The sequence below is a fragment of the Mustela lutreola genome, chromosome 9, assembly GCF_030435805.1.
Source record: "Mustela lutreola isolate mMusLut2 chromosome 9, mMusLut2.pri, whole genome shotgun sequence".
Taxonomy (NCBI): Eukaryota; Metazoa; Chordata; class Mammalia; order Carnivora; family Mustelidae; genus Mustela; species Mustela lutreola.
Genome location: NC_081298.1, coordinates 112426638 through 112440840, shown reverse-complemented (window position 1 = coordinate 112440840; position 14203 = coordinate 112426638).

Below are 14203 nucleotides of genomic sequence, written 5' to 3'. Positions count from 1 at the left end.
TTGTCCAAAATAAAGTAGCTCAGAGTGATTTGGGATTATGAGATCGTTCTTTGAAATCACATGTATATCAGGAAAGGTTACTTAAGAATTATTTCTGTACTAGCTCAATTTTTATTACTGTTAGTATTTCAAGATTTTGGTATTTGGACCTGATGTACTCTTACTGCAATTGGTCACTGTTAAATGGGCCTTTTTTTTTTTTTTTTTCACATGTTCTGCTACTATGTTATCCGTAGTAGCAGAGTACTTGCATAATGAGTCTTTTATGAGAAGCAAGGCTGAGTATTTTCCTGTTGTTCTTCAAGGTAGGATGGCTGGTTTTCTGTACATTATGGAAAAAAAAATATGTACATATTTTAGAAAACTAAATGACAGTAACATAAAACATAATGACAATAATCTAAACTGTGTTCTTAGAATATCAAATTATATAGATGTGGTTGGTAAATAAGGCTACTAATTGCACATTAAATGGCACATTAGACTAGCAAACAGTCTTTTTACCAGTTGATGACACACCTGAACAAAATAGATAACTTATGTCAATTTTATAGGTTCTATCCCATCTGGTAAAAGGATTAAAAAATATATCTTTACCAGGGGATTCTGGTTATGTGAATAATATGTCTGAAACCACCCACCAAAACTCCAAGGTAGCAACAAGTATAAATTATTTGCACTATCCAGATGCTGTTCCTATAGAAAATTTAAGGAAAGAACTCTGTTCTATTTTTCCTCCCCAAATTCTTCTCAGGGAATACACTTTGTTCTTAGTTTCTAATTCATTTCTCCTAATGGCCCTCAGGGGAAATTAATGTCACTATTTTATTTTTATAGATGATGGGGAAAAGAACTGACCAGTTTAACTGATTCTTAAGAGTCCAGCAACAGACCCAGTGGGAATGGCTGAATGGGAGGAAATAAGGAGCAGTCATCTAGGATGGCCATCTTTGAAAAGTGTTCAATGAGACACCAGAGAGGAACAGAGAAAGAACCATGTAAAGGCTTTTAGTTCAATCTGTGCATGAGTTCATTCGCTGTGTTCCCTTCTGTGCCTACAGCCTGTACCTTAACTCAAGCTAGTTATTCCCAAATCCATTTGGGAAGTCAAAGACAGAGTAAAAAAAAATCTAGCCAAGTGACTCAATATTACGTACAGTATATTCCCACTAGCCTGTCTTCATATAGGAGAGAGAGAAAAAGAAAGTAATAAGAAAGTCACTGAATCTTGAGAGCAGCTACTCTCCCTGAAGCTTGAATCTTAGTTTTTCTATTTACAGGTGCGTTTTATAAGCAGTATTTCATCCTTATCTCTAAAATAATACCTACTTCAAAGACATATGAAAAGTTAATAACAATTTAAGTGCATCTTGTCATACATTTATGGAACAGAATAAACATCATTAGTCACTTCTGTGATTTTAACTAGTAAGGCTGCCAGTCATCTCCGCATGCATACAGAAGGCCTCTTATCTGAAACACTTAGCCCCTGCTGTCATTGTCAGTATATGAAGGAGGGGGAAATGCCGGCTTTTGCATACCACTCCATTTCTCAGGGCTGCTTCCTGTCAGGCCCCAGGATTTCAGTGACAACAAGAGTAACACTCGAGAAAAACATTCTGGACTATCCAACACTCTCTGCCACCAATCATCTGAAGTTTCACTGAGCCTGGCTGTGTGCTCCGTATCACCTTCTAGAAAAGAGTAACCACAAAGAGAACTACCATTTTACGCAGGGTAATCCTGATAATTCGGTCGCCTAGGTGATGTCACTTGAATTCACTGCCTTTCTGTGGCTATTGTATCCAAACTCCACAGTGTTTCCAGTTCAGGGCGGTGGGGGGGGGGCGGGGGGGGTGTGGAATGGCAGCTCTAATTTAATTAATTATTTTTCAAATATATTTGGGAACTTCAGTTTCTCTTCATTCTCTCAAAAATACATATAATCTCCACAATATAATGCTAGGGTTTTTCTTGTTTGAGGAACAATTATGACAGCTTGAGCTTCTGATTCTTTCCCACATGCTCTCTGATTTCAATGTGAACGTTTGAGATTGAATGATAAAAATGAAAAAAATGCTCATTTAATGTTCACATAACTGCCTGTCATAGCAGAATTACATTAACAAATAATAAATACTGTCCTTTGGTATACAGGTGTTTGTTTTCATTCTATATACAAATGAGAAAGAGATGACATAAAACTAAAAACAAACAAACAAACAAACAAAAAACCTAAAACAAAAACTGAGACATGGGAGCAGATGTTACCTAAAGGCCTTCAATCCTAAACCAATTTCTCATTCAAATTTTACTTTCTTTATAGACTTGGCCATCCAGGAAAATGACTTGCAAATGCCCAAGTCAGCAGATTTCTCTCAGGAGAATCTCATTTACATCCTTTTTATTGGCTCTTGGGTACATTTTGGTACTTGTGACAGTTTATTTCCTTGCTTTAATTATTTTTTATTAGAGCATTGTGATGTAATGGGCTTTGGGTTGTTTGTATGTTAAGATGTTCATCTGCAACATAATTGAACTCATATTTTTCTCTGTCCCCTGAGCAAAGGTTAGACCTTGAAATTTTGCATATTATAACACTTCTTCAGGTTGCCTCACAAACTGAATATATACAATTATGTGTATTTCAAAACATGGCAATAAAAATTATGTAAGTATTTTGTGGGACCCATTGTGAAGTCAAATTTGTAATTTTCTCCTAAACACACCCATTCAATGTGCACTATAGTGACTCTCTCCTGTTCCTAATGAAACAGGAAAAAAAATCATAAAAGAAATTAATTGGAAATGGGCTGAAGAAAGCAGAGAATAAGTTCTAACTGTACAATTTACTAGCCTGTGGGGTTTGGGGCAAGTTCTTAATCTCACTAAGCCTAACTTACCTCATATGTGTAACAGAAATGACACATCATTTTGAAAAATCAAAAAAAAAATGCATGTATGTGAAATTCTTCTTTATTTTAAGGCATGTATGATTGCTTGCTGGACATCTTTAAGGACAGTACCCAAATGTGGGATGTCAGCAAAGATCCAAAAATTTTCTTTTTATAGCTTTTGCTTGATAATTCATGTAAAAGTGCACTTGAAAATGTGCTCCCTACCAGAAGTTTTCAAAATCTCATGCACACGCACATGCATCTTCAGATTCTGGCTCGGTAGGTCTCAGACGGGGCTGCTCATTGAGGGTGACTCAGAATATGACCCAAGAGCTGTGCCTGCCAGGGAACCACTATCCCCAATCCACGGCAGATAAGGAGTTTGTACCAGAATGTGCATCAACACAATGATTCCTTCATAAAGCAAGTAGAGTTATAAAGAGATGTGTCAGCTATACAAAACAGAATATTTGGTGATGCAGTTCATTTCCATCTGGCTGAATCTCCTTAACCCAGTGTGAATTGGGAAACAGACAGCTCCTTCCAGCACTTTGTGTAGCGCTGTTTCTGACTGATAGGGGAAGAAAACATTTAAAAGGTCATTTTATTTTTCATTTATTGCAAAATTGGTGTCAGTCTGAAGATTCTAAAGCAATGGTGCTTTGGAGGAAAATGTGTTTGTCCTCATAGTTAATCAGCAAGATGTTGGACTCTATGAGATCTGAGCCAAAATTTCTGTTCTGCCATTTATTAACAGTATGGTTTTTAGGCAAATTACATAACTCTCTAAACCTGTTTTCTCAATGACATAGTGGGGATAATGACACCTGTCTCATGTATCTCATTAATTTACCCTTTCAACAAACGCGAAGAGCTCCAGATAAGGGAGTTATGGAAGTAAATAAGACAAAATTCCTATTTATACCTGATGCCATGATCAAATGAGATAATAAATATTAAAAAATAGCAGTAATTTTTCCTTTCCTATCTTTACTTTTCTCTTTCCCAGATCACACTGCCAAACTCCCAATTAAATATGACATGGTGAATTATGCTGACTTTAGTACTATTATGAAAACAAAATCTCAGATAACAAAACAACATCTGATAGGCAGTATTGTATTAAGCCATATTTCTTGAGGTCAAGCTGACCAGAATCTAAAACCCACTTTTAACCACCTCTACACAAGGCAAGTTACTCAATCTCCCCAGGCTTCAATTTTTACCTCTAAATGTAGTGATGATAAGTGCTATTTCCTAGTGCTGTTGAGGAAATTCACTGTAGCTCTTTTATTATCAAGGGCCAACTCTGGATTAGATAGACCTTTATTTTATTTTGTACAGTTCAGTTTCATTTTATTAATAATTCATTTTATTTATATTTATTTATTTATTTATTTATTTATCACTTCACATGATAATTGTCTTTATCTGTCTTTATCTGATTGACTTATTTTGCTCCACATAATATCTTCTAGTTCCATCCATGTCGTTGCAAATAGCAAGATTTCACTTCTTTTGATAGCTGCATAGTATTCCATTGTATATATATACCACATCTTCTTTATCCACTCATCAGTTGATGGACATCTAGGTTCTTTCCATAGTTTGGTTATTGTGGACATTGCTGCTATAAACATTTGGGAGCACATGCCCCTTCAGATCACTACATTTGTATCTTTAGGGTAAATACCCAGTAGTGCAATTGCTAGGTTGTAGGGTAGCTCTATTTTTAATTTTTTGAGGGACTTCCATACTATATTCCAGAGTGTCTTCACCAGCTTGCACCCCCACCAACAGTGTAGGAGGGTTCCCCTTTTCCACATTCTCGCCAACATCTGTCATTCCCTGACTTGTTAATTTCAGTCACTCTGACTGGTGTGAGGTGGTATCTCATTGTGGTTTTGATTTGTATTTCCCTGATGCCAACTGATGTTGAGCATTTTTTCATGAGTCTGTTGGCCATCTGGATGTCTTCTTTGCAGAAATGTCTGTCCATGTTTTCTGCCCATTTCTTAATTGGATTATTTGTTCTTTGGGTATTGAAGTTTAATAAGTTCTTTATTGATTTTGGATAATAGCCCTTTATCTGATATGTCAATTGTGAATATCTTCTCCCATTCTGTCAGTTGTCTTTTGGTTTTGTTGACTGTTTCCTTTGTTGTGCAAAAGCTTTTGATCTTGATGAAGTCCCAATTGTTCATTTCTGTCCTTGCTTCCCTTACCTTTGGCAATGTTTCTAGGAAGAAGTTGCTACAGTGGAGGTTGAAGAGGTTGCTGCCTGTGTTCTCCTCAAGGATTTTGATAGATTCCTGTCTCACATTGAGGTCTTTCATCCATTTGGAGTCTATTTTTGTGTATGGCATAAGGATATGGTCCAGTTTTGTTTTTCTGCATGTGGCTGTCCAATTTTACCAACACCATTTGTTGAAGAGACTGTCTTTTTTCCACTGGACATTCTTTCCTGCTTTGTCAAAGATTAGTTGACCATAGAGTTGAGGATCCATTTCTGGGCACTCTATTCTGTTCCATTGATCTATGTGTCTGTTTTTGTGCCGGTGCTATACTATCTTGATGATTACAGCTTTGTAATGGATCTTGAAGTCTGGAATTGTGATGTCACCAACTTTGGTTTTCTTTTTCAACATTCCTCTGGCTATTCGGGGTCTTTTCTGGTCCCATATAAATTTTAGGATTATTTGTTCCATTTCTTTGAAAAAAATTAATGGTATTTTGATTGGGATTACATTAAGCATGTAGATTGCTTTATGTAGCATTAGACATTTTCACTATATTTGTTCTTCCAATCCATGAGCATGGAATATTTTTCCATTTCTTTGTGTCTTCCTCAATTTCTTTCACGAGTATTTTAGAGTTTTCTGCATACAGTTTCTTTGCCTCTTTGGTTAGGTTTATTCCTAGGTATCTTATGGTTTTGAGTGCAATTGTAAATGGGATCGACTCCTTAATTTCTCTTTCATCTGTCTTGCTCTTGGTATATAGAAATGTAAATGATTTCTGTGCATTGATTTTATATCCTGGCACTTTACTGAATTCCTGTATGAGTTCTAGTAGTTTTGGAGTGGAGTCTTTTGGGTTTTCCACATAAAGTATCATATCATCTGCAAAGAGTGAGAGTTTGACTTCTTCTTTGCTGATTAGGATGCCTTTAATTTCTTTTTGTTGTCTGACTGCTGAGGCTAGGATTTCTACTACTATGTTGAATAGCAGAGGTGACAGTGGACATCCCTGCTGTATTCCTGACCTAAGGGGAAAATCTCTCAGTTTTTTCCCATTGAGAATGATATTTGCTGTGAGTTTTTCATAGATGGCTTTAATGATATTGAGATATGTTCCCTCTTATCCCTACACTTTGTGGAGTTTTGATCAAGAAAGGATGTTGTACTTTGTCAAATGCTTTTTCAGCATCTATTGAAAGATCATATGGTTCCTGTTCTTTCTTTTATTAATGTATTGCATCACATGGATTGATTTGCAGATGTTGAGCCAAACTTGCAGCCCAGGGATAAATCCCATTTGGTCGTGGTGAATAATCCTTTCATTGTACTGTTGGATCCTATTCGCTAGTATTTTGGTGAGAATTTTCGCATCTGTGTTCATCAAGGATATTGGTCTGTAATTCTCCTTTTTGATGGGGTCTTTGGTTTTGGGATCAAGGTAATCCTGGCCCCATAAAATGAGTTTGGAAGTTTTCCTTCCATTTCTATTTTTTGGAAAAGTTTCAGGAAAATAGACATTAATTCTTCTTTAAATGTTTGGTAGAATTCCCCTGGGTAGCCATCTGGCCCTGGGCTCCTGTTTTTTGGGAGATTTTTGATGACTGCTTCAATCTCCTTACTGGTTATTGGTCTGTTCAGGTTTTCTATTTCTTCATGGTTCAGTTTTGGTAGTTTATATATCTCTAGGAATGCATCAATTTTTTTCCAGATTGTCAAATTTGCTGGCGTATAGCTGCTCATAATATGTTCTTATAATTGTTTTTATTTCTTTGGTGTTGGCTGTGATCTCTCCTCTTTCATTCATGATTTTATTAATTTGGGTCCTTTCTCTTTTCTTTTTGATATGTCTGGCCAGGGTTTTATTAATCTTATTAATTCTTTCAAAGAACCAGCCCCTAGTTTCATTGATATGGATGACATGGACTGTTGCAACTCTTTTGCTCACCAAAAACTAGGACTGTGGGTAACTTCCAATGTATTTCTCATGCATACTTCAGACCATGACATTAATAGTTATTTAGTATTTGTCAAAGGAAAAGAAGAGAGGAAAATAGGGGAAAATGGGAGGAAGGGACATAAAATAAACATAAGATGATAGAGGCCAAGGATGCCACCACATAATGCCATCAATGTGATCAGGCTGATATCAGCTACTGAAATTACTAGAGTCAACACAAAATGTACTCCCCTTTTCTACTGGCCTATCAATAGACCAGTTCTATATGTGTGCTTAGGAATATGTTGTGCTCTGTCATCAGTATCATTATACTCTGTCATTATCCTACAGGCAAAGGGGGATTGAAGTTAAGATCACCTTAAGTTTGTGACCCACCCACATAGTGCCTAAATGATTACTGCTAGCTCTGGACAGTGATTTCCTAAAAGTACAGCTGAAAAGAAAGAAAAGAAAAGAAAAAAGAAAAAGGAAAGGGAAGGGAAGGGAAAGAAAGAAAAGAAAAGAAGAAAAAGAAATCTCTTATCTTAAGGTTACAACTTTGTTCTTCCTTATAAAATCAGACAACTAAATGCTATTCTCCTTATTAAGGAATTATAAAGACAGTAAACAATCTAAATAGTTTATTATTACTTTCTTAGAGGCATCTGAATTTAAAATTTAAAATATAAAAATATCCCATTTTGATGTATACTCACACAAAGAAGAGTTTTTTCTTATGAAAACTTACAACCAATGAACATATCCATGCCTTCAAGTAAGATAAGCCTGCTTTATTATCTGATCTGTCTTCTGTAGACACAAAATATAGGTAAGCCTTCCATTCACTCAGAGCTGAATTGTAAAGTCAGATTAGAATGATTAGAATGTCTTCTTATCACTCAGATTATCCACTTCTTGCTTCCATTTAGGAGCCTATTGCTCTCAAGACCTTTCAGAAGGCCCTGGGTGATTGTGGTGGCCTCCTTCCCCATGCCTGTATATACATGTCTGTCATCTGCCCATCCCATAAAAGTGCCATATACTCTGGGAAACTTCCCCTTTAAATCCATCCCATTCTCCCTGATTTTACCACTCAAAATAACAAAAAATAAATCTGGAAATGCAAAAGCTCTATGATAGTAGATATTTGTATTTTAACCAATTATTTTTGAAACCTTCCAAAATCTTAAGAGATATGAATTGCTTTACCGTGAAGACCATTACCCCCCAGTACACAACTAGCCATAATTTCTGGTTTGTTTCAAAACAGTAACAAAACACAGAAGGTGGTAAATTCATAGGGAAATCTAAACCTAATGCTTTGGAAGCTGAACAGAGAAAGAGATTATTCCTGACTAGAAAAATCAGAGAAGAATTCTTAAAAGAGTTAATATATGCACAGGACATTAAAGAGTGAGCAGGACTCCTATGAACTGAGACATAATCGAGAGGTCCTTTTTACATTGCTCTTATCAATATATAATGCAGTTATGTTTAAAGTTTATGAGATCAGATTTCTGATGAATGAGAACCTGCATAAGTATATTTTGCCATCCTGTAGTCCCTCAGAGTAAAAAGTGCAATACATATTTTATAAATTCATTGTGAAAAAAATTTAAATGAAATAGAGACCTTTCAACGAACACAGGTTATTGTACATACAGCCTCAGAGAAGGGGAAAGGAAAAACAAGTGGTGAGGAGGAAGGATTTAAAAGTATTCTAGATCATTAAACCTTAATGCAACATTTGAGAAAGTGTAGTTTAGCACATTTCTTATTTATAAAATTAGATATCTTTAGAAGAGGATGGGGGGAAAATACAGTGGATGCTATTGCTGTGAGCATTGATTGTATCTGTCTTCTAACACTGCAGGCAAATTACAGCTCTTGGAAACCTGATTGTCCTCTGTTAAACACTATAATTTCTAATATAATTGGCCAATAAATAACAACATAAATTAATTGTATTTAAATACTAATGGGATTCATTTCTACTAAGCTTTGGCATATTTCACACACGCATTAATGTGCCTCAAATCAGGGGAATAAACCAAACCACGGCAACCTTGTGGACATTTTTAGCTTGTAAAGAGCACATCTTTGTGGTGATATTTAAATAAGTCTACTTTATATGGAAATTTGGGTGTGTTCAAGCTACTGAGTATATTTTTATTCAGTGAGGTTTTTTTATAGTTAGGTTGCTCATTAGGCTGTGATTAATGTCATGCTTATTTTTATATGCAGTTAGAAAACTAACATTTACATGAAATAAGAAAAAAGAAGAGCAGCAAAAAGCTAACGACGCAAAGCTAACAACAAAGTCATCAGAACAGAATTGCTTTAAGCTCTTCTGTCAGGAAGGAGAACCAAAAATTATTCAACAATCATAGTTATGACTGAAAAAATAAAAGGTCACACTAATCCCAAATACTATGGTTCTGGTAGATCTTGGGGTCTGCATACAGAAGATAAGTATGAATCTACTTATTTTACACATGTTATTTCAATTATAATTTTTGCAGACTCTTTCTTAAAACAAATCAGAAAATAGAAACTCATCACCACATGTTACTTGATTTATCACTCCATTAAATAAGAGCTGTCAAAAGACCATATTCTACAGAATTTTAAGCTTTCTTTCCCAAAAGAAAGCCAGGGAGAGGGCTCAGAATACATTAAAATGGATTCAATTGTCATATAAGAAAAACTTTGGTCTAGTAATGAATTTCCATGCCTCCTATTTCACATTCAAGTACATCTCCAATATGTTGTTATTATTGCTAAGTATTTGCATTCTTATTTTATTTGAAAAATATTTACTGATATTTTTACTGACCAAAAGTAAAACACAAGTGTAACCAGAGGCCAAAACTGTATCTTTTCAAGGTCAAACATTAAGTTATGAGCTACTGAAGCAAAATAAAATTTCCTTTTATCTAAGTTATCTTAGATATACTTTATACCTTAAGGTATATACCTTATTCATTGAATTATTAGAAAGATATTTATATCATATATAATATCACATAGAAAAATATTTATAGTAGCCATGACAGACTCATATCTGATATTTGCAGGGAATGTTGGTGTTCTCTAATAGTCCAAACTCTTTCTTTCTTTTGAATAGGAAGTCATTTTTATTTATTTTATTCTTTTCATTTCTTTATTGTATTATTTTATTTATTTACTTTAGTTGTATTCTTTTGAAAGTATTCTTTCTTTAGAACAATTGATAGATTGTGAGTCAGACATGGCTTCAACACTCCCAATGAAAGGAAACCCAGGGAAAACACATAAATCACCAAAGAGCAAATTTCTACCTATTAATCCTAATTTTTATCTGGGGCAGAAAAAAAATAACAAGCAAACAAAAAGGAAAAGTTTATTCCTTCTAGATAATAAGACTTCAACTATGTAAAGATTCCTTGGTAAGAACTTAGAGAACGATATTTACAGATTCAACAGAATATTTGTTGAGATTAGATATTCAGGTCCTGCTGAAGTGTTTATTAAAGTTGGCAATGAGAAGAGTGCAGTTAATGTGGTTGATCCAGGCCTTCACACAATCGATCTATTCAGTAAATGCTAGCCATGTACAGGTATTGCTTAAGACATGAGCACCCGGAGTAAATGAGATGTGCCCTTTGTTCTCATGGAGCTTTTGGCAAGAAAGGGCTATATTTAACAAATAATTATACTTGGGATGTGTACAACTAAGAAATATTATTGCCTCTCGCTTTATCAATGATTACAATAAAATTTAAATTTCTTCCCATGACCAGCCTCATCTTGTATAATGTTCTACCCTCCTACAGCAGTGACCTTTTTACTGCTTGAGCGTGCAAAAGCACTTTCTCACCTGAGGAATTAAGAAGTACAAATCACTTCACCTTCTCAGAATGTTCTGTCCCATGATATTCATATGAAAGGTTGGGCCCTCTTCATGTTCAAGTCTTAGCTTAAATGAAGTTCTTGCCAATCACCTTTTTAAAAGTAAATCACTGCTTAAATTACTTTCTTCTGGGGCATCCTATTTCCTACATAATACTTACCTGAAATCTATAACTATTTTTAAAAATTTGATTCTTGTTCATTTTCCCCAAACCAGGATTTATTGCCTTATTCAAAAATATTTATAACATATACCAGGGATTGTCTTGGCCTTAGGATATAGCAATAAACAAAACAGACTTAAGTGTATAGCATTCTCAGTATCTATATTTTAGAAGGGGGAAACAGTAAACAAATGGGAAAATTCAATGTACAATATGTCAAGAAAGGAGAGAAAATTAAGTACATGGAAATGGAGTACCATTCTAGGTAAGGTGGCCAGGGAAGCCCTCTTTGGTGAGATGACATTTGTATCCATGAAGTCAATGAGGGCAGAAACCTTACTCTCCCATGCCTGGCACAGTGGCTGGTCAAGAGTACTCAACAAATATTTGATAGCTGAGTGAATGAGTGAATTAATTTTTTAAATTATGTTTCCAAGCACATAGTGGAATATATTCTTGTATAAATCTCCCATCAGAGACAACAGAGGAGAAAACCCTGCAGACAGGAAAACTCAATAAGCAGCTATAGCATCAATACAGACAAAAGATGATTATGACCTATATGTGGAATTACAATAGGGATGGGAAGTAAAATGAAAGAACACAATGACAGAGTAAATGCTGAGAGAAAGGGTGAGAAGAAGAAGGCAATGACACTAGTCTCACTTGAAAGACTACACAGATGGTAGTACTGTTCACTTTTTTGGGAAACACAGGAGAAGTATATGAAAGGGAAAGCTGGTGAGTTTGATTTTAGACATATTAATTTTACAAATCTTGGCATATCTAAATAAATATATATTTTTAAAGATTTTATTTATTTATTTGACAGAGAGAGATCACAAGTAGGCAGAGAGGCAGGCAGAGAGAGAGAGAGAGAGAGGGAAGCAGGCTCCCTGATGAGCAGAGAGCCCGATGTGGGACTCGATCCCAGGACCCTGAGATCACAACCTGAGCCGAAGGCAGCGGCTTAACCCACTGAGCCACCCAGGCGCCCAAATGTCTTTTTTTTTTTTTTTTAAAGATTTTATTTATTTATTTGACAGAGAGAGATCACAGTAGACAGAGAGGCAGGCAGAGAGAGAGAGAGGGAAGCAGGCTCCCCGCTGAGCAGAGAGCCTGATGCGGGACTCGATCCCAGGACCCTGAGATCATGACCTGAGCCGAAGGCAGTGGCTTAACCCACTGAGCCACCCAGGCGCCCTCTAAATAAATATTTTGTTACAGGATCCAAAGTATAAGAAATTATACTTCAAAATCATTAGCATATAAATGATAATAAAGTTATCACCAATCCTGGGAAAGAAGAGGATCATAAAAAACCCTAGAAGGTGGTAGGGATATGGACATTGGGGAGGGTATGTGCTATGGTGAGTGCTGTGAAGGGTGTAAACCTGGCGATTCACAGACCTGTACCCCTGGGGATAAAAATACATTATATGTTTATTAAAATTTTTAAAAATTAAATAAAAAAATTGGAAGAAGAAGAAGAAGAAAAAAGAAACCTAGGAAATACCAACATTTAAAGACTGACCAGAAAAAACAAAAAACAAAAAAACTGGCTTTTAAGGACTTAAAAAAGAGCTGTCAGAGATATAATAAGGGAACAGGAAGTTTATCATGAAAAGAAATACAAAGTAATAGTAATCATAATAATAATAATAATAATTTCAAGAAGGGAGTAAATGGCATTGTTAAATGTTGCTGATGGGTGAATTAAAGTTAAAACACTGTGAGAGTAGTGACATGTGTCTGTTTGTTGATCTATCAATAGAAGTTTCACTGTGGTGCTGAGGTCAAAAATTAGACTAGAATAGAAAGAAGTTAAGAGTCAGAGGTGAGTAAGTGGAGGCAACCACTACAGACATTTACATATCTCTGGAATTTTCACTGTGATGGTAGGGAAAAAGAGGGGCGTAGCTTTGTACCCTGGGCCTGTGGTGGGCAGAGGTGAGGGTGAGTAAAGGGAGAGAGAGGAACATTTAAATTTGAAATTGACTTCTAAGACATTGTCTAAACTATAATTAATGTGTAAAATCAATAGAGGCTGTATCAACTCCTTAGGGATTTCCTTCCTTCCAATCCCATGATAATAATAGTAATAATAATAGTAAGCTTTCCTAGAATTACAGTTTCAACTCGAGGATACAGTGAGCTAAAAAGGAAGCCCCTGCCTCTTTTACAATGAGTTTTTTCCAAATTAACCATCTATTTTGAGACCACTGTAGATTCACATGTAATTGTAAGACATAAGACAAAGATCCCACACATCATGTACCCAGTTTTACCAAATTATCACATCTTCTGAATATTGCCTAGTGTGTTTTCCCTTGCTTTCTCAGGTACCAAAGTTTATTTCTTTATTCTTTCCTCTCTGTTTAGGAAACTTCCTGTAGTCTTTTTTTTTTTAAGAGTACGTCTGGTAATAATAAGTTCTCTTAATTTTCCTCTACTTGATAATGTGTTGACTTCCCCTCTACTCCTAAGGTTATTTTTGCTGGACAGAGGATTCTGAGTTGCCCATTGCTTTATTTCAGCATTTGAGAATATTTTGTCAGTTTCTTCTAATCTCTATGGTTTCTGATGAGAAATCCTTTGTCGCTTGAATAGTTTTTACCATCCATTTAAGATGTCTTTTTTCTCTGGCTGCTTTCAGGAATGTTTTTAGTCTGTTTTAATCAAAAGTTTAATTATGCCATGTTTGCATACAGTTTTATTTCCATATCCTGGTTGAGGTTCACTCAACTTCTTGAAAATATAGACATATCTGTCACCAAATTTGGGGAATTTTCAGCCACTATTCCTTTCAGTTTTTTCAGCTCTGCCTTCTTTCTCTTCTCTTTCAATCTTATGATGACATGAATGTTAGATCTTTGGAAGAATTTCACAGGACCCTGATGTATACTTATTTGTCTTAATCTATTTTCTACAGTTGTTCAGACCTTTAAAAAAAAGGCAAATCAAAAGTAAGTAGAAAAGGATAAATATGAATCTTAGAAATGTTCAAATAACCTCAAGCTGAGCAGAAAAAGAGAAATAAGAAACAAAGAACAAAGAACAAATGGAAAATAGCCA